Here is a 20,057-nt window from a genome sequence, read left to right on the forward strand (position 1 = left end):
AATATGTGACAGAGGCATATAAAAGCATAAATAGCCAGAGAAGCTTATCGTTTATTTTCTTTCCCTGTGGGACAATTAGGGTTCAGCCAATGAAGCTTGCAGGAGGCAAGTTCACACTGAACAAAACAGGGTGAATCTTTATACAATATGTACTTAAACTGGTGGAAAGCCTTGCTGTAGGATGCTATGAATGATGGCCATTTACACGATCTCAAGAGGACACTGTGTAAAAGCCTGGACAGGAAATCCTGTTGAGCTATTAAATGCAAAGATTTACCTGAATCCCTCTGGGGAGGTCATGTCTCAGACATGATAAGAATATGTTAAGGGCAAGGGGTAGAGGGGCAGAATGTCTTACTCTCTTCCCTCCCTCTCCCAGCAGACAGCAACATCATTCTTGCTACAGATGTGTTACCAAATCAACTGTGTTACCTTGACACACATTTTCCATTATGGTTAAGACGCTATGCATATGCGCCATTTTATAATATCTCTGTATAACTTACATTCTACAAGCTTAGTGAAAAGTGACAAAAGGAACCCTTGTTTTTTGCATCATCCCACTTTTCATCCAGCCATCATAAAAACTTTTAAGCATTTTGTCCTTGAAGTATCTTCAAAAGCTTAAATGTCCTGATAAATTCACGTGATAGGCGTTTGGCAAATAGGCAAAGAAAACAGAAACACAGAGGCAACTGATGAAAATGCATCAAAAAATAATTGTCTTATGTTTTAGGCCAGTACATCCTAGACCTAAATTCTTTTCTTCTCCAAAAGAATAAAGATTGCATTGATATTCAGATACTAAGTTAGAACAGATACGTATTGCCATTTTAGACTTCTAAAGAGTGTGGAGATCTGTGGCTAAATGAATCTCCCCACTAGCAGAACAGTAGCAAAGATGCTGACTATGTGCTATTCATTATATAAACTAATACATTTGACAGCTGAACTGAGACTCTCGCTGTTACCTTCAAACTTGAACTTCGACTTGACCTAATCCCATATCAAATGATAACAGTTTGCCGTCTATCCTTGGTCAGCCCAATGGAAGACTTCAAAGGATAGATTTAGTAGCATATAGTTTGGCCTTGACATGCAGACAGTATCTGTTCTTACCTAAAGAACAATAAACCCTTGTATTTCATTTCTCTTTTTTTTCTTGTTTTTTAACAGATGGAGGGCTGGTGTCTTATTCCATTCTGTCTCCCCACCTGGATGCCTTAAATGTGATAATAAGGGAAGCACGGGGTGAGCCCACCAAAAGCTCAGTTCAAGTTGGGATACAGTGAGAAAGGAAAGGAAATAGACTGATACCTGTCTTGTGTCATGGCAAATTAAAGCCTTAAATAGGCTGCCATAGGAGAACGTGAAGCAGAAATCAGCACTGACTTCTGAATTAACGGTGGCAGAACATAACAATGCAGGACTGGAGTGCACTGCACCCTCTCAAAGAAGTACAGATGCTCCATCAGTGACACCTAATTGAAAATAAACATTTTTGTCAGTCAGTTTATGTGGCACATTTCAAACCAGCAAACTGCAAGTCTAAACATCACCGGAATCACTTTCTGGTTACTATTCCTCCTGAGATCTCACCTGGCTGAGTTTACCACAGGAAAACCTTCTTTGGGAAATTCAAAGAACGTGTTTCACTCTCACTGCAAAATTAACTATTTTGCTCTTTTCTGAATGAGCTTTTCATGATAATCCAGAGTTCAAAAGTTCTTTTGTGAAACACCTTAATACAGCCATGGCATTTTTTGTAACTCGTAGTAGTAGATTTGGTTAACATTTTTCAAAGGATGAAGGATTACTAAAACCACTTAGGCTGAGCTACTATCTGTTTAACACAGGGCAAAGGATTGAATCCCGTCATTCCAAAAGGAGAATATATTTTCATTACTCTGAAAATGTAGTGGAGTAGTAGTATGATTATAATAAGGATTGTACCAGTGCATGCTGACTTCTTTGTCTGCAAATGCTCTGCAGAGACAACTAAGGATGAGGTCTTCTCGTTTCACATCTCTGAAGTAACAAACATATTCAGTAGTGCTATAAAATAATAAATAGCAAACAGGTTTATTTTTAGTGGTCATTCAGAGTTTACTTAGGTCATTTACATACGTGGACTTCAAAGTCCCCTTGAATTGCAGAACAGTGAAGCAAAACCTTATCGATGGTGCTTTTGTGTTAAGGTGATGCAAGAGCTTCAATCCCCAGTTACCTTTAACTTAAGACTTTCATCCTAGTGAGTCCTGACATTAAGAAACTTGGGGAAAGACATGATGGATGGCAGGATGACACAAAAGCAAAAGATTCATGCATATTAGTAATTTATCCCCATCCCTTCCTGGTGTTTGTACCCCTCAGTAGATATGAAAAAGCAATGTAATTCTCTTCCATCCTAGCAAAGGATGTTGGATGAGTCACCATGGACAAAAATGCATCATAATGTTGTCATGTCAATCAAAGCTTTGACAGACAATTGCAAGTCAATTGAGCAAAGATTTATGAAATTATGAACCAGTTTCTGCTCAATGAATCTCTGCATAACTCCTCTAATCATATTTGAGAATATTATTTACCAGGTGAACCAAAACAAAAGAATAAATAGACAAAAATCAAATGCATCCGAACCAAATATATTTTTGTGTTTTCTGTAGCAAAGATAAAATCACTGCATTTTCTTTGGACTGAAATGAATCATTATGGTAACTTCCCCCCACCCCCTTAAAAAAAAAAAAAAAAAAAAAAAGAGCAGAGAAAATGAAAGTCTAAATTGTTACAAAAGTGCTGATGCCAACCTGCCCCATTGTCACCTCTGACTTCTATTCACAAATTGCAGTGCTTGGGTAGATCACTTGGAACGGAACAGCCCTGTTTTCAGTCTCCCAGGACAGCACCCCAGCCCTGAAGCAATAAGGCTATTTGAGGTATGAATCTCTCCTAGGGACATTGTTCCACTTTGGGAAATAAGCATTTCCTAGACCAAAGGCTGAAACTTGAGTGAGTATCTTAAACACAAGACCGCATAATTATTTTATATAAAACATATCTAGCTTGAAAGCTGCAATGTAATCTCAGCTTCAAAATGCACTCTGGATAGGGAGTTACGTACTCTTCCGACACACAGGAAGGGCTTGATTTAAATCCCTGTCGTTGGTTCCTCTGTAAGAGACTGCACGACAACGCTTCCTTCAAGAGCAGCTCTGAGAAGCCAATTTTTCAGGAAATAGTGAGTGAGTGTGCATCTGCGTGTGTGCTGCCACTTCTGAGCAGTCAAGAACTGGGAAAGGAGGATCTGAATGTGAAAACATCTGTCCTCTACCAGTACCTTGGGCACTCAGCTTGAGGCAAGCCAGCCAGCACCTAAACGCCCAAATCCCCAACACTCACCTGAACCATGAGGGAATGGCACCTGCCAGTATTACAAAGTGGAAATCTTCAGAAAAGTGTTTGTTCATGGTAAGGGATGTTTCTACCTCCTTTTCTCTTATGGACATCTCTCCTATTCACTAGCACGCTTTTACTGGTGTTCTTGTGGAAGTAAGCCCGTCTGCTTTGAGATAAAACCTGCAATGACGCTGGGATCAGCACCAAACGGGGGGAAAGGAAGCATCCAAAAGCCCTTTACCGAAGATCTCAGCTGATCTAAAAGACTCAGTCTGCAGCTCTTCCAAAGCAGATCTGTTTTTCTTAACGATCTGTCCTTTTTCGCCTGCAGAGAGAAAGTCAAGTGTGTCCTCGTACCCTGTTTTAGTAAAATGGATGTGCAGTACTCACTTCATTATAACCACTGTGAGGATTAAAAGTAACTTGAGCGAATGGCCTTAACTCCTTGTAATTATCTTTTGAAGGCATTCGAAGACAAAAGAAAAAAAACCCCCAAACCCCCCAAACTAGCTCCAGAACAGCAGTGCTTGCCAAGGGACCAGTGAGCAGCTGGCAGGGGCTGTGGGCGCAGCAGTCCCCCCATGAGCCTGGCTCTCCCACACGGTGTCCAGGGCCGATGGCAGGGTGGCGGGACCCATGGCACAGGGAGGGTGCAGAGGGCCTCAGAGAAGGAGCTCTTCCATGGATGTGTGCGGGGTAAGGCTGAAAGGCCTCTGATGCTGCCCGCCTATGGCGTCGCTCAGCCCACGGGCTTCTGCGCTGACACCCCTCAGTCTCCAGGGCTTCAACAGGTCCCTAGCGCCACTGAAAAGGCAAAAGGAGGGGGTACGGGACGAGCAGTCGGTTATTCTTTCTGGCCTGGGGCCTCTGAACCATACTCCCAGATGAGTGACCCAGCTGGCAGAGCCCCACCTCTGCCCAGGCCCTCCTGGGGGGCACAGCCCTTCCCAGCCCTGGGGCCCCCTTCCCTCTGAAGTCTCTCAGCTGTGTAGCTCCTTCCCCTGTTAACCCTTTCAGAGGTAAAGCAACAGAGAAGCAAGAAGCTGAGAAGGTTAATTGCGAGCGCAAATATTCTTTCAAAAACACACCTTCAAACCACGACAGGTCCAGGCCTGCAAGAAGCTCCTGACTGCAGCTGTGTGCCCCCTTACTGCGCCGTGCCAGGGGGGCGCAGCCCGGCCTGAGGCCTTGGGCCAACCCGGTACCGAGCCCTCTTCCTTCTGGCGGAAGACTAAGACCTCTTGCTTAAAGCTTGCTTTTCTTTTGAAAACAGTTTGTAGCTCCTTTCTTACCTACTTGCTAGCAAAATTCCTCTTCTTCGTTGCCACAAACTGGCTGCAAGTGGAGTTCTCTGCAGACCCGACTCGTGGCACATCTCTACAGCTTTATGTAGGCTCCCGTCAGTACAACCACTCGGCCCTGACCCCCGCTCTGGGCTCTTCTCAGCTTACTGAAAGGTCTTTCCACTACACCACTGGTCCCCACCGGAGTCAGTCGAGGCCTGTGGTTTATTGGCGGGACCTGGCTTTAAGTCCTGAATACACGTGAAGATTTATTAAATAAGCACACTGCTTTTCTGCAATGTGGCACAGAAGACTACAAGGTCAGCGAGTAGTCCAGCAATGACAGAAATTTCTTTATGCAGGCAAAGGCCCACAGCTACATTTTTGTAAATGCTCCTTGTGGAGAAGGAGGCTCAGACTGCGTACATCTCAAGCTATTTTTACTAGCATTACAAAACACCTTTCATTTAAATCAGACTTGTAAAAACAACGGAAGACCTTTATTGCTTTTTAACCTTATGCTGAGCATTGTTATTTCCCTTTTTGAGAAAACATCCTCTATAAATATATATTTAGAATTCTTCCCACAAACTTATGAACCTATTGCAATCATAGAATTACTAGAAAACTGACAAATTTTAAACAAATATTTCGAAAGGTAAACATACCTGATCTTTTATTAATGATGTACTAGCAGCTTCCTATAAAATAACAGCTATCATTTTGAAAAGACTCGATCCTCAAAATGCCAAGAAAATATACACCAGCTCAATGTCCATACTCATACAAAGAGGAAGGTTTCAAGAATGTAATGAGAGAGATTGCACTTATTGTTGCAAATAATTAAAGAATCAGAATTTGCTTTTGCACTATAAAGTACAAAGTTATTGGAAACAGACTATTGAGTTTTCCCTGTTTCTTAAAGAGAGTTGAGAAAAGCTCCAAAGCAAATCCAGTCTCAGCAACAGAGGCAGACACTGAAACCAGCACCATGCTGACTCCCAGCACCCTGCTGTAAGCATTAGGAAGTTCCCTCAGATAAAGAGGCAGAAATGTGCTGATTTCTGCCCTTCATAACGCTAGCGGAGTCCTAGAATTACAGTTAAGGTGATGATACAACCTAGTCAGTCAATCATCTCATGTCTGCCCAGGTAATTATATTTTAACTGTTAAAGGGCTTTTGTAAAGGGAAATTGTCAGCCACGTGAATGCTTGGTTGATGCAGCACATGCATTTACTATCTTAAGGTGATTAATGTAATTCCCAGCCCAGGGGAGGCCACATGATGAGTTCAATGCAACCCCTGGTATTTAAGAGCAACTGACCAAGAGAAATAATGCAGGACATACCCACACTGCTCTTCATTCGTGGCAGATAAAGGAGTTTAGAGAAGAACCTGTATAACTTCCACTACAGATAGCTCCTTAGCTTTGACTGAACAGACTGAGGCTGTTTTACTCCACAAGGCCTCCACAGGGCACTAACTTTGCTCCTAAATAATTTAGCTGGTCAGTGAACAAGGAACAAATGCTTTTCAGGACTTGTATGAAGGACCAGGAGATGAAGTGGCACGTGCTGGGTGGGATTTCATATGCAGTTTACCACTTGACTTAGCATGTAGTGCTGCGCAATATGAACAGTGTTGCTGGTCCCGTTTCCCTGCCTTTAAAAGGAAGAGGGTACCTGGGACCTAGATATGAGTTCCTCCTCCTAAGGCCATAAGGCTCAATGTTTGAAAAATAGCTTAGGAACGTTGGAAGAAAGGTGTACGAAATCATTATTGATCCCAAATGTTTTGTATACTCTGTTGCTGCACTCAATAAAACACTCAAATATAGAACATGTTTCTGCAAAGCCAGCATGCAGAAAATTCTCTATTGTCACCTTCTACTCTATCAAGCAGTCCATGGAAATCTTTAGAGTCCCCGGTCAATACTATTTAAAACATCAAGACTGATTTTACACTCCACATTCTTTGTAATTTCTCTTTCTCTCCAACAGGTAGTACACTTGTGGGAAGAATGCCTTCCCTTCATAACTATAACACACAAAGCTTCAGGCATGCACATTTGAGGTGAAGGCCTAAAATTCTGAAGGATCTCATTATCCTTCCAACACAAAAAGACTTCCCTGGGGACCACTGCTTTTCTGTGAAGGGATGTGTATTTTGTTTCCTTTCAATGTTACTGTAAAAGATAATGTCATGACCACCTCATAGACTTACTGGTAATCCATTTCATGAAAAATCAAATCCACCCACTGTATAAGCATACATTTATTATAATACAAGAACCCATACAGGGTAGCCAGGAAGCAAACTGGTTCCAATTTGTCCCTCCCAATCATTCAGCTTCCACTGCATGTCTCTAGGAGTCATGGGGCAAGCCAAGTGCATCTTGACAGCCCTGGAAATTTTTCTAAACCAGTTCATCATATTCCCCAACACTTCTGATTACAAAGTTAATAGCTTGAAATGGACATTCTGGAGTTAACCCTGTGACCTGCTTAGCAGAAGAGCAGCAAAGTGTGGTGCGAGTGCCATGCTGAGAGTGACAACACCTAGTGATGCTTGAGGCTCCAGTACTACAAGCAATGCCAGAAAATGGAGGTAATTGAGGGGATTTCATTTCTTCTTTCGGCCTGCCTAAGTTTGCTTTCCATAATTGACTTTCACATGCAACTTATGATGTGTATTTCTCAATAGGAAAATACCAGTGATGAGGGGCAATGATGCAGCTTGATCAGGTATTTGGCTAATTCTCTACTGTCTGAAGGCAGAAGGGAATTTCTCAGAGAGTGTAGGGCTCTTAGGACAGAACATGTATTCAGAGCTGCCCAACAACTACTTTTGGCCAGTACCAGAATGGTTCACGTCCAGTCCAGTAACAGATGACATTAAAGTATTACGGGCCAGGGAAAAATATTTATTTCTTAGATAAAAAGGGCCTTTAAAATTTCCTTCTGAAAACAAACACCACCACCACCCTGACCCCTGTTTAAAAAAAGGGATGTACACTCAGCAGGTTTAGCCAGCTCACCACAGGCTCGAATGAGCAACACTGGCACGGTAAAGGGGGCAGGAACACGTAACTAGGGAGCAGCAGAAGGAAGCAGGACTGTGCTACTGACCCCATGAACCCATTAGATTAACTTTGTTGTAAAGCAAATCTGCTCTCTGACTGGTATCCAGGCTATCTATAGAAACATGTGAGACAGGAATCAACTGAATGAGTCTCATTCTCCAAGTGTAAGACTTGACAGGTCTGAATGTGGGTTTCAAATGCCTGAACAAGGAAGAAAAGAGATTCTGGTGATGAAAACTTTCTGCAGAACAAAAAGATTCCAACCTGAATCCACACTGTGTAAAGCATTAAGGACATCTTTTTATCTTTGGAAATTATTTTACAGTTAACTGATTAACAACTCTGAAAACAAAGCCTCTTTTTATTCTCTCTCCTTGCATTTGCAATGGGAAGGATTTAAAGAACTGTATTTGATCCACTAGGTTGAGGAACTCACAGCACTGTACATTGGTTTAGTGTACTAAATTTAGTTGACTTCTGTCTCTTTCAATTACCCCTCTAAAAAGGACAGGTGAAAAATGTCTCCCTTTATATCATTTTGTTTGCTGTTAATTCTTCTCTTCTGGTGCTTGCTTGTTTTTTAGGGTAGGCAGAACAGAGCAGCTTAAGGGGGAAAACAGCCCTATAAAAAGCTCTTTTGCTGCATTTGAGCTTGTAGAGTCTTCCATTTCATATTTATATCTCATCAGTAAAGTGTCAGGATTGCTGATAAGAACAGAAAAGTCAGACGGAGAATGGACTGAATCTTAACTTTGGTAAAATAGGCTAACTGTAAGACATCCTGAATGTAAAAATAAATTCCCATGCATGCTATCCTCATCACATTAATGGGAAGCAAAACTAAATACAAGTTTTACATAATTAATCCACTGACTTGTCCATTTCTTCCACAGCAAAGAACTGTAGAGGAAGAGCATGCCCTAATTCTCAGAACTGTGCTCCGCATCAGAGGTGCTCTTAGACATTTCAGAAACAGTTCACATTCCTTTTGGTATCACTTCTGTGTATGCCCTCTGTAGGCTATGTGCTACTCTTAACACCCCTCGACCTCTCAAAAGGAGCTAGAAAGTAGGCATGAATGCTGGGGCAGGTCTTGAACTCTACTTTTTCTTTGCAAACGATACAACAGTGAGAGGCAAAAGGTTTCTGACTGTGAAGTCCTCCAACCATCAAATGGTAATCAAATACTTTGATGAGGAGGAAGCAAAAATATTAATGTATTTTAGTGATCTGTTTAAATTTCCAGAACAGTAATCGTTGAATTTGACTGCTCTCAAAAACCTTGTTCTGAAAACAGAAAGATGCAGCAATGATTTGTTCTGAGTTTCTTCAGAGTCTGAATGATCAAAGACATATCGAAGTTTAATTCCTCCACCTTTTTTCCCCAGTACCTGTGCAGGACTCTTACTTCTGGTCCCAGGGCTCTGAACACTGCAGGCACGGCTCTGATTAGACATCAGTTGTATGATCACAAGTGCATCAACTAGCAGTTAACATTGTCTGCACTTAAAGGGGGAAGAAATCAGATTGAATAGAACTGACAGAGATGAAGGGAAGACCCAAGGTGGATGGCTCTGTCTTGTTTTGTGGTGAAGAGGAAGCAACAAGGCAACCATTGCTGTGGGAAAGGCCCACACCTTGGAACTTCAACCCTAGGCAAGAATCAGAGAGCCTGTCCAGGAAAGCAATTCCATTTCCTCAGCTCTAAGCACAACGCTCTGGTGTGCCCTGGCCTGTTTCAATGCCTGCCAGTGCCTCAGGTCTGCTATGGCTCCTCTCATTTTCAGTGCTCTTCAGGGCAATGCCAATTTCAATAAAGCTAATAATTAGCTTAATGAGGCTAAATAATTAGTCTAATAAAGCTAAACTACTGGTTGGAATAACCAAAAAATTCTCTTGGAAGGCAGAAGGAAGAAGTATATTGACATGAAGTAAGCAAAATACCTGATAAAAGAAAATTCACTTCACCATCAGCACTCAACATCTCACATTCTAGTACCCGAGGTACTATGCACACGGGTAAGAAGACAACCACCTCTTGAAAGAGCTTAAAACAAAGCCGACAGGCAAAAACTGTGAAGAACACAGCAAAAACATGACACATTTCAATACATTTGTTTCTCATGCCTGTGGTTCCTCATTGCCTTGCTCACAGTACCTTTAATTTTGGAATGTCAAGTTCAAGCACAAGTTCTGTGGGTTAGCTTAAGAGTTACAGTCTTGCAGCATGCAATTTCATTAACAAATTGCTCATTCTGTTTTAGGGCCTCTCTTGCAATTTTGCTTCTATCACTGCTCTTAAAGATACATCAGCAGTGTGCTAAACAGCCAAAAATATCATCATCTTTCTTGCAGGCAAGGGGTGTATTTTTAGAGGAACATAAACCTGATTTTCAGTGATACCGGAGAACTGCAGCTCTTACTGGCTTCAAATGATATCTTGGGCGCTACCACCTCAGAAAACTCAAGCTTTCCATAGAAACAATGGAATTCATCCCCAAAACAGAATAGTTTCCACACAGAGAAAAAAGTATTCTGGTCAGATTTCGAGAAAACCTTGTGTTGCACTTACAGCAGAAATGGATGACAAGTTTCAAAGCTGTTGTTAGGAGGGCTTGGACTTGAGGAAAGGAAATAAGCAATCAGTGAGGTAACTCACTGCCACACATGGAACCAGCTAATGTATGAAGATAACAGAGGCAAAAAATGTTGTCAGTCTCTCAAGTGGTGTATCAAATAACATTTGGTCTGGATAAGAGAGAGTTTTAAATTCCACCTCATCCCAGGTTTGACAACACTGATTAAAAAAGCCCCAAATCCTACAAATTACTGATCATCAGCTCCATCGGTGACAAAAGGAACTAGCTGTTAGACCATGTCCAGATATTTTCAGCACCATATTGTCTTCTGAATGTGGTGCCGTTTACTCTATACCTTTCTCTGTGGCTATCACCAAGCATTATTAGAAGTGAGTCAGGGACTGCACATGTGCTAGTGCAGATCCACCTTCACCATTCCAAAGGAAACATTTCCATAACGACAGATTAGTGAGAATGCAGGAATAAAGGCATTTTTATAGATATATCTGTTTTCAGAAAGGAATTCAGTTTATTAATAAGACTATTTTTGTTGAAGTTTAGCAGCAGATAGACAAAATTAGCTGGAGGGTTACTTACTTTCAAGTAGATCCAGTGTTCCACTCCTCTCCTGGCAGAAAAGAAAAGTACCTTCAGGTTTTCAAGGCACAGATCGTGTATTTCTTGTGGTATGAACTAATTTCTTTTAACATTCAGCTGTGCAACTCACCAGTTCCAAGGACTGTGTGTTACACTTTGCATTCTAACAAAGCTAAGTACCTTCCCTTCCAGGGCTCTTTTGTCTTCTAAATGCATCCTCCTTGGTTGTATTTCATGTTACTGTGTTCTCACTGCTTCTCTATAAATGAACATATTAATCCTTAATTTTCTAGGTTTCTTGCTCCATTTGCCAAAGAAGCATTTTCCTTCTCTCAGGAGCTGCAGATGCAGATTACCACTGTGCCAGCTTCTTCCTGTCTGGAGTGGTTCGGCAAAAGGAATTAGTTCCGGAAAGTTCATAAACGTCTATTTTCTTTTCACTTCTACTACACTTCACAGCTGTCTCACTGTGCTCTTGTCACTTTTCTTTCGAGTATACTTATGAAAACCCATCACAGCAGCTAAGGTCTGCAGGGTTGGAAAGCTGACCTGCCAACACAAGGGGCAGAAATACGGGAGGCAATCTTTCTCCCATCAAATAACAGTTCCTCCACAACCCTTTTACTGTTTGGGATATCCCTGAGAAAATGCAAAGCCTCAATTTTGGCTTGTTGCAGCATTCACAATGATGGAGAAAAAGCTGTCAGGATTCACTTGTCAGCAGCTTAGGCAGTTGTGGAACTTGAGGTCCATTTGAAAATACTTCAGTTATTTGTATGCAGTAGACCTAGATGCAAGGGCATTAAAATCTGGCATGAAAGCCTATATGAGCAGGATATGCTCTAGTCTGAAAGAAGACAGGTTTTGATTGAGATGAGATGAAACACAGACAACTAGAAAGAAGTACAAGTGCAATACAGCGGGTTGACTTCACGTTTAAAAACATGGCACATCAGTGCAGAGAAAAACTAGTCTGTAGCATCCAATTAGAGCTGCTGCATTTTTCTAAGCTGTCCGGCTTACTCTGCATCCAGGCAAAACAGTTCACAGAAATAGTATATTCCCTTTTTTATGTATCGCTTCAGGAGAAAAGGAAAAAAAAAAAAAACCCAGACAACAAGACACACAAACCCCCAAAACTGTTGCTATAGAGGTATCATCTACAGAGATAAAGAAGGCCTAAAATGGAGCAAGAATTCATAGAATCACCTTTCTAAATCTTCAGTTGCTCAGTCTTGAAAATATGGGGGAAGAAAACTGAAATGCATGTGAGTTAGCATGCGGTTGCATAAAGCTATCCATGAGATCAACTAGGACTCTAGGAATTTCCAGAGAAGTTGATCCCACCACATCTGCTTTCTCCCTACCTGTGAGAAAGGACATCATGAAAATCAACCGTCAGACAGATGAGATTCCTTCTCCCTTTGAGTACTGCACCACCACAGAGAGCCCAGCACCCCCAGAACAGCAAGAGAGATGAAGGAACCGGCACTTCCTGCCACAGAGCATTTCCAGTCGGTTTGATACTGCAGGTCAGCTACAAGCAACAGGATCCAACTCACGTTCAAAGAGCTCCAGCTCTACGTCTTATTGAACAATGGAAGTGGTGCACTCTGGAAACTCTAATTTAGATGTCCCACTATATATGCTGGTAAAAGCATATATATATATATACACACACATATATATACACACACACACACTGATTATTCAGACATAAGCTGGGGTTTGCCTCACACCTCCTGCAATGAAGCTACTGATACTTACCTATCGTCACACATACAGGGCATTGCAAACCAAACCATCCTTGAAACAACTCATCAGCAACTAGTAGACTCTGTATTAAAACTGTAGCAGTATTAATATTTGATGTCTTCACAGCAGTAAAGATTTATTTATTTTTTTAAAAGCAGAAAAGTCTGAGAAAGCCATTATTTGTCACGGGATGATCCAAAGGCTGTTAATCTCCTGTCTACACCTTAAAGAAAGAAAAGAGGAGAAAAATCTAATTTAAACAAGTGTTATTAGGGATAAAAAATTCAGACTGATGTTACATTAAATTATTTGGGAGGCTGAGGTATCCAGCCATGGTCTTCAGTATAAAAGAAAATTATAGGGTCTATCGACTAGAGAAGCGGTGCTCTGAGCCTATGTGCTGGCATGCTTACAGGTTTTTTTAATGTCTGGCAGGTTGTTTTACAAACTAAACTCAGCAAGACGACAATTCCACCAGAAGGTGCTTCAGATGGTTTTGCTAATAATTTTGATCAGCTGAAATGGAGAAAAACATAACTTCGTTTATTTGGCTTTTCCAGAACCTGTCAAGTCTGAGCAGAACCATTAATTTCCCCCTTCTGCATCTCCCCCACCTTCTTCCAGAAATGACGCACTTCAATTTTATTTTTTTTCTACAAGTATTCTGCATAATCAGCCTTTTTTCCCAAAACAAACTTTGGTCATTCTTTGTTCACTTCCTTTGCTAGAAGGAAGTGCCATTTCTTGAGAATGTTCATTGGAGGCTGGTACTGCTACTGCTGCAAACATGGGAGTGCCAACCACATCTACTGGCTTTTGTTTTAAGAGCCTTTGAACCAACTTTGTTAATGGACTGAATGCAATTTAGATAGGGAACTTGGCTAAAATGTAGCTTCAATTGGCTATTAAAATTTAAGAGCCAACTAAGACAGCTAATTACAAAAAAGCTCCAGTGATAATGCTAAGCAGAATTAGTAATAGCAAATGACAGTCTGTCTAGTCTTATTCCCAAAGGGAAAGAAACTCTTAACTAAGAAGTCAACCAGACAATGTGCAGAAAACCTAATTGCATTACTGTTATTATGGCATCCCAAATCTGGCAGCTCACCAGGATAAAACAGTGAGCAAAGTCTGTCAAACTACTCAGGAAAGCAACTGACCCCCTTCTTAATGCTAGCTGTAACAGACATAGGGAATTACATTATCATTTTATATTAACTTATTGGGAAATAATCCTGTAAAAATTAGGAAAGCAGCACCATCTAAAAAATATCTTATACCCATCCTGAATTTGACTCTTTCGCCAGATATTTTCGATTAAGGAAAAAAAATAGAAACAATCTGTCTGCAAAGCGTTCAAGCACTGAAAGAAGCATTCCGTGCTTCATTATCAATAGCCTCATTACACCATCAGCTGAAGTGCCGACTAGCTCTCCTGTGAAGATTTATCATGTATAGTGGCCACTCTGAAACATAGGTAGCGGAGTCTTTTACATTCCCTACTCAAGAGTCTCCCTGCTGTGCTGGAAATGTCAGTCCGTTTTTTTCACGGCTGCGCGCACAGATTGGAAACAGCAGGAGAGCTTGGGAGTATGACTGCAATACCAGTAAGGACACTTGTCTTCACGGCACTGCTCACGTGGCTCTGGGAATGCAGGACCCTGCTGTTCTCTAATATTTACACACACCTGGAGCCATCAGGAGCAGCAGATGCAGTCTAAAGGCAGCTTGCTTCTTTTGTGTTGGGGGCTTCACTTTCAAACAGGGATGGCAACAAAATCCTACTGTTTCCCTATCCCTGTTCTGCAAAACAACACACACGTGTGCAAGCACATACAGCACGCGGTATGTACAGTAGCACTACAGGGATTATCACAGCCTTCCGCTTCGCTTATCCTGACCATCCCACGCTTTAAAACATCATTGCAGTTCACAGTGAGCCAAAGACGTTCTTGCTTGCCAAGACTGTAGTTTTGCAGTCTCTTGTGAGCAACGGCAAGCCCTGAAACAACATTCACCTCGGATGGAAAGCACCCTTTTTCTTTGCAGAACACTTGCCAGTACAAACTTTTTCCAGGACTTTTTTGGGGTGGGAAGAGGCAGGGATGGCTTACGAAATCTGCACCTCAGAACATACATTTCAAATATATGGAAATATCTGTGTTTCCTGCATTTGGCTTTGGCAGTCTCAAAAGAAAACACACTGCTTGTAACCTTCAAAATAAAGAGAAAGTTTACTGGTAAGTAAGTTTCTAAAACAATTAAAATGTCAAACAACTAAAGTACAAAAGGATGACATTAACTTTGAGTATGCAAGACAGCAAGAGAATACCATATGCTTTCCTGACAACAGTTCTTCGGAATAGTGTAACATACTTTTTGAACAAAATGATTAAACGAAGTCATTAAAATGATAGTTTGGTTTGAGGAGTTTTAAATATGCGAGAGGCTTTAGCAGTCCTGTTTTTGCATCTGAAATGAAAAGAATGCTATGCTTAAAGTCACCAGCCACACTTTGCTGATTGAGTCTGTATAGCGGTCAGAGTAGAAACGAACTTTTAAATATGTTATTCCAGTTTTATTTAGAAAAAATGGATTCCCTTGTTTTCAAAACATAACCTCAGCATTCATTCAACATTTTATGCTACAACATATTTATTTCAGTAACGATTCAGACATAAAATCAAGCTAGCAGAGCACTGGACATCCACACAAATACACCACCCACTGGCTCACACGCATTCATTTTGGTTTGCCGAACTTCATAAAGCACTCTCCCTGGTAAGAATAATGTTCATGCCCTAACTTTTTTTTTTTTTTTTTGCAGTATCTAAATGTAAAGTAGTGGTATTTCACACCAAAATTAAACACTGCATTTTTTTACTTCCAACTCTGAAAACGACTCAAAGCCAGGCAAGGAAGTACTTTTAAGAAAGTTTTTGGAAGGTTACATGCTTCTCAACTATGAAAAAAAGGTAAACCATAATTTTGTTATGAGAAGCACATGTGAGTCAACCTTTCACTGGAACTAGACACTTTACAAAATTATTAATAATTACAGCTTTTCACTAACATAAAAAGAAAACCTGAGGGGGCAGTTGAGAATGGACCTTGGGTTTTGGTTTGTACTTTTCTTTGCCCTGGGCCCTATGTCTGAAATGCTGGTCTCCTCCTTTCCAGAGAAAATCTGAGTAATTAGAAAAGTGACACAAACACAAATACTATGAAAAAAATAACTAACATTCCCTACCTGTTCTCCAAATAATTGTTTACACATATTTTGTAACAAACTGGAATGCAACGACGTGACTTTTGTCTTACATTCTCTTTTTTTAATTCAAACGCTTGAAAAATATTTGAAAGGTGTCTCTACCATTTCAGACTTCCTCTTGGTGTACATCTAAGTGGCCCTCAATAGGACTCACTCAAAATTAGAAGAAATCAGATGCAACACCACTGTTCTTTATAAAGTACCCACAACAAAAGTAAATAAAGCTTTATTTCTACATTATAAAGCAGAAAAAAGCACTTTAGTTTGCCTTTAAGACATGAATTTGTGTATATAAAGAAAACACATCCTCACTTCAAAGTTGGCAAAACTTTGCATTCGTATTGAAGTATTCATAAATCATGCAAATATTTTAATAAAACAGCTATTTAATAAACATCTATTTTAATAAAACATGTATTCTTCAAAACAGGTACAAACAACATTTCAGGATTCATCACTTTAAAAGGAAAGAAATAGATTCCAGTGCTACAGTAACTGAAAAAGAAAAGACAACCCAGAGGTAAGGCAAAGAGCAACTTAATTTGTTGTTCCATCTATAATTTACTTCTGGACTCCCCTTCTGGATGCTGTGCCTTTCTTGGCTTTTGGTGAGGTCATCTTCCGCCTTCTGGTAGCTACTGCATCAGCAATTCAAACAACAACAACAAAAAAAGACAAGACTTTCTAAAAAATAACAGAAACAGATCAGAAGAAAATACGTATAGTCTTAAAGAGGACAGATCGACTCAGATCATGCATTTAGTTTTGACGGGGGGGCAGGCGGACACATGACAGGGACTCAGAAGAATTTACCACAACTTCTGGGCACAACATTTTTTCCTGAAAAACATGTTGTACGATTCAGCTTCTCAAACGGTAGCATTACATACCTTGGAGCCAACTTAATAGCTCAGGTCCACTAAAGGATGAAGAATCAGATCCTCTTCAAAACCTAAACTCCTCCTTCGTCCCCATGCACCAACTTTTAGTTCCGCATTAAGCCATTTTTGGTGCTCTTTAGCCCTTGTGCTAAGCTGATCCAGCTCTACAATCTGGCAAAGAACTTTTCTTTTGTCTAATAGTTTAGTGAGCTGCAGCGTCTTAGAGCATTCTGAACGAAGCTTATACAAGGGGAGGTGGAAGGCACACCGGCAGAAAAGAGGAAGAGTTTTGTTTGGCACTGTTGAGCTGTTAAATCAGCTCAGCTATCAGTGCAACTTCACCTACACATTTCAAGCTACTATTTGGCAATATTCTAACAAGTGTAACAAACAGTGCCATCTAAGTAAGATTCCTAACAAACTTGGCAGGCAGGTTGTTCAAAAAGACCATACTCAAGTGCAGCAATAAAAAACTCCCTGCACTTTGATTCTTTCCTGCCCACTAACAGGGAAAAGGGGAAAAAAACCAACAAAACACCACAGCTCATTTCTGTAAATCACATTCAACTGTAGTCACTTTGAGAAAAAAATATTACTTACCATAAAAATTGCTACCATTTTCGCAAATGCAGTAACAGTAATATGTTTTTCATCTCGTAGCCACAGTATTATTTGGTTTACATTTTTTTTCATCCTGACTTCCCCCTTGCAGTCAGTATGCCTAACTATTTAAGTTCTTGCTTGTAAAGCTATATGTAACTCTACAGTTCCTGTTAACCTTTTAATCTGGAGTACTAACAAAGAAAAAAAGATAAAATTGAGTTTCATGGAAGTCTGTAAGAAAGAAGCTGCTTGCGTAAGACAACAGCCTCTGAGCAGTAGGAGTCACGGATTGTCCAAGCTCAATGAGTATGTCTGGGGGAAAGTAAGAGGTAGAGAACAATACAAAGCAAACCCAAACAGTTTTGAGGCTGCCCAAAGCCAAAACCACACCAAGAAAAGCAGCAAACTACTGCAAACAGTTTTGCTTTCCCGTTTGCTTAATTTTACACAACTTAATTTGCTCTGAAAATGTTGATTTGAAACTAAAAATACCAAAATTAGCTTTGAAGAATTCTAGTCTTGAAAATAAAATGGAGAATGAAAAAATATTCTTGTTCCTTTTTTGTCCAAAAGCACTTGCTGCAGCCAACACATAACTATAAAAAATTGCCAGACAATACATCTTTGATTAATAAATCACTTTAAAAAACCCAACACAACGGACAGCTCTGGTGATAGTCTCTCATTGAGCAGAGCAGCTTTACCAATGAAAAATATGTTCTGGCAAAACACACCGCTGCCTCCCCCCCAGCTGCTATGTAAAAGTCAAACCCATTCTGGTACCCTTACGTAGCTAAAAGATACACAAGCAGGTATCATAAACGGAAGTAGTAAATTAACTGTGTAAATCTTTCCTTCTCTCAGCTAAAATCTGGTTTATGTTCAAGAATTATTTTATCATTTTCAGAGTCACAAAAGTATTTCAGCTACTATAACTGAGAATTCTAGCAATAGACGGTTCTCCTGAGTTTTCCAATGGAGTATTCAGTGGTATGTAGGTCAAGCTGTCCTACCAGCTGCATGAGCTCAAAGTTTTCCTCTCTCCACCCCTCCCGAGATTTTTTTTTTCGTGGAATCTTTGTATTGCAACAGAAAGCAGAGAACGACCCAAGGTTTCTCTTCAAGAAAATACAATAACCTGATCTTTTCCCCTTTCATTAATCCCCACTGGTTATGACTGAGGTAACCGTGATTTTTCTTCGCATCCAATCATAAGACTGTGTGATCAGACACGGCAAAGACAGGTCAAGTTCATGGTTCTATTATCACAAAGATGGTCAATATGAAAATGATGAACTTCAGCAGGAAGGTGTCGGTTTATAGAGAAAAAAAGAAATGAGTTACCAGATTTTCACGTTTGTATTTCAAGAATGTAGTGTTTCATGGCTGTCACAGACAATACAAGCAGCTGCAGCTCACCCATCCCTCATTCAGCAAGGGCTTACCCATTTCTAGTGCCTGTGCTGGAACATCAAAAAGGAGAAGACAGCTGCCCTGTCTCTGATTTGTCCTTTATGTTTATTGCATTAATGAATTGTTTTCAAGGCTTTTCTAAACTGTTCCCTCTGCAGAGCATCAGTGGAACGGAGTGGCAGCGATCAGCAATGAATCATAAGCAAATGCCTGGATGTTTCAGGAGTCAGGCCTTGCTGGGTAGACATACTAGTGCTGCAGCAGCACTACTCAACCACTGCTCTGCCAATGAGAAACTGAAAAACTAATGTTTTGTAGCCACAATTCAACGTGGTATTTTGAAGACAGCAAAACCTGGGAAACTCCTGACACATTTGCTCATGAGGAAAAAGCAACTGGCATAATAAGGTTTTCTGAAACAGAGTTGTTTATTCCATACAACTGACTGCAAAGATCTGCAACCTGCTTGTAGCTACTGACCCCAAAGGGTTTCTAATGTACCTGAGCAAAGAAATCAAGAAACACGCTTGCTTTCTTCCTTGGAAAGAGATCAGGAAGTTCCTGAACCTGAACTTGACTGTTAGGGCACAAGCCAGAGAAAGCCTTGCTAAAGCCAAGGTAAGCAGCACGCACTGCTCTTCCTCTGTCCACTCAGTTACTCACACATCGCTAGAAAGGTACCAGGTTAGTGCGGCATGATTTCACCCTGTGCAAACCCATGCTGACTCCTCCCTACCAACTTCTTGTCCCCAATCTTTGGAAACGGCTTCCAGAGTACGTGCTCCGCCACCTTCCCAGGCAGCACGGTGAGGCTGCAGTTCCCAGCTCCTCGGGCTTGCCCTTCTTGAAGATGGGACAGACATTCCCTGTCTTCCAGGCCTCAGAGCCTCCCCTAAGTGCCATGCCCTCTCCTGCTTCATCAGGAGTGTCCCCACAGTGACACTGGGGATGGACTTTCGAGCGCAGGAATTGCCTGGCCTTCTCTGTACCCCCCTCACGCCTCACCATAACTGCCATCAATGCCGGTTATGGCAGATGCCAACACCGAATTTCTGCTCTGCTGCTCCACCAGCCAAGAGCTCTCCCCTCTCACTAAGAGCTGGCAGCAGAGAGCGGTGAAGAAACTTGAGCACAGGCCACGTCTGAGTTTATCACAGTGACTGACAACACAACGTGAATGTCAAGATGTTCTGTCC

General features: G+C 41.0%; 1 pseudogene; it reads left to right on the forward strand.

Annotated features, from left to right (window-relative positions):
- Window positions 1-20,057, forward strand: part of LOC130143369 (ankyrin repeat domain-containing protein 26-like) — a 247,144-nt pseudogene that overhangs the window by 138,175 nt on the left and 88,912 nt on the right.

Source organism: Falco biarmicus, unplaced genomic scaffold (assembly GCF_023638135.1).
Source record: "Falco biarmicus isolate bFalBia1 unplaced genomic scaffold, bFalBia1.pri scaffold_27, whole genome shotgun sequence".
Lineage (NCBI taxonomy): Eukaryota > Metazoa > Chordata > Aves > Falconiformes > Falconidae > Falco > Falco biarmicus.